Source organism: Austrofundulus limnaeus, unplaced genomic scaffold (genome assembly GCF_001266775.1).
Source record: "Austrofundulus limnaeus strain Quisiro unplaced genomic scaffold, Austrofundulus_limnaeus-1.0 Scaffold252, whole genome shotgun sequence".
NCBI lineage: Eukaryota > Metazoa > Chordata > Actinopteri > Cyprinodontiformes > Rivulidae > Austrofundulus > Austrofundulus limnaeus.
In genome coordinates this window covers 222,011-224,031 of record NW_013952654.1, presented here as the reverse complement: position 1 = coordinate 224,031, position 2,021 = coordinate 222,011, and positions in this window count along the sequence as shown.

The following is a 2,021-nucleotide window of genomic DNA, read 5'->3' as shown; positions in this document are numbered from 1 at the left end:
CAAAAAAAGGGTGTCGTATTATACATGAGATCATTTTGTACATGAATAAATACGGTATGTGCCTGTGAAATGTATAATATGGCCTCTTTTAAATGAATGAAAATAAACTTTTGTTAAAATTATTGGGAAATTGACATAATGAAAAGCTAGTAGCAGTTTGGTTTGAGAGTCCTTCCCCTCATCAGTTCTTACGGACAATGAGTCGTCTCTTCCTCTTCTTCATCCCTTTTTCAATCCTTTCTTTTAACTCAACTCCTTTTAGGTCAGCTCAGCTTCAGCAAAGATATTCCAGAGTCCAATTTGTCCAATTTCAGTTCAGTACTCTTCACATTGTTTCATCCTTCGTCCCTACTTTTTTCCAACCACTTATCGATCTTAGAGGTCTGAGACTGCTGCTTTTGTTGCTGTTTGAACAAGCAATTATTTGACTGTAATTTGAGTTTTCTGAGCGCTGCTAAGTTCCACAGGTCATCAAGCACCGAGCGGTTTCTCTTCTTGTGATCACATTCTGGGTGACGTGTGTCAGTGTTTGCTGTCTGCTGGCCCAGATAGGTCTTTGTTGTGTCTACTTACTGRGCAGGGTATTGTCCCACATTCAACCTGCTCTTTGTTTCCGGAGCGACTGACGRATTAACTAAAACAGGACAGTTAATGGATGTGCATTGGCATGGTGGGTGACTCCAGCCCACAAGTGTCCCAGATACCAGGTGCTGTTCTTCTGAGCCACGTGGAAATAGTCTCATGAATGTTTGATTTGACAAAAGAATCCAGTGAACAATTTACCTTCATCTCTTATAAATAGATATAGTTTTAGGATTATGTTTTTATTATTATTACTTTGACCCTTGCACGCGAAGTGGGGTGTCATATTGTTTTCGTACTTTTTTCCCCAAGATATTTGGTCAATCGTAACATGGAAACAGCTGCACCGATCAATGTGAAATTTGGCAGGAATGTAGATGTGTCCAACCGACACTGAGCCAGCCAACGGTTTTTTGATAGACCCCATATGTGATGAGGGGGCTCCATCTAAATAGGGGGTGTCTGGTCAAAAAAAAAATGCTTGTAACTCAAAAACTATTCAAATGGCTGAGAAGATAGCTATGGCCTGTGTTGGTTTTGTGAACAAGACCGGCTCAGTGTGGTGATCTGGGATTAAATTCTCAGGAATTTCTCCCAGAACTGGAACGCTCAGTTCAAAGTCATGAAAATCGGCGCTGATTAACCATCCTAGAGGCATGTTTTTAGGGATCAGTTTCTCGGATCAGTATCTCTTCTGTGTTTGTGTTGCGCACAGCAAGAGAAGTAGTCCTGGAGTCGAGGTTCACTTGGGTTGTGGCCTCGAGGGAGAGTCCTAGGTTGAAGAACCTGGCAGATGGTTGAAAGAAAGCCTGTTTGTGGCCAATAGCTTGACCAGCTAGGATGTGGATTCGCACCAAAATGTTTGTTGCTTGAGGAGGGACTGTGGTCTGTTGGTTGTTAGAGACTTGGCAGACCTCAGGGATGGTCTGCCCAGCCTTTAGGTTAACTGTGTCTAGCACAGGAAGTTCTTTTGGGGTTGTTGTCAGGGACCACAGTACACTATTGATGGTGTCCACTTGGACACCCAGTCTCACCAAGATGTCAGAACCTATAGACCAAATGTGGAAGGCTTGGGACCATGAGGATCGGATGGACCAGTTCTCGTTGGTTCCAGATCAGTTTCAGGTTAATGACTCCTTTTGCAGTCAGAACCTGTTTGCTGTTAGGGTCTGTTGGGAAGTGAAAAGATTTTTTCACCAGTTGTAGGCCTAAGTGTTTTTCAGCTAATGTTTCATGGAAGACCTGGCTGATTGCAGATTTATCTGTCCAAAGGGATAGGACAGCATCATCAGTGTGAGATCCTCAGATGTGTAGGCATTTCACTACCTATGATAGGTAGGGTTCTGTGTTTGCTGACTGTGTCAGCTCACAGACAAAGATGTCACTGTGGGTCAGAGTCAGGTCCAGCGGTTGAGCTGCTGCTGACTCAGGTGCAGTTG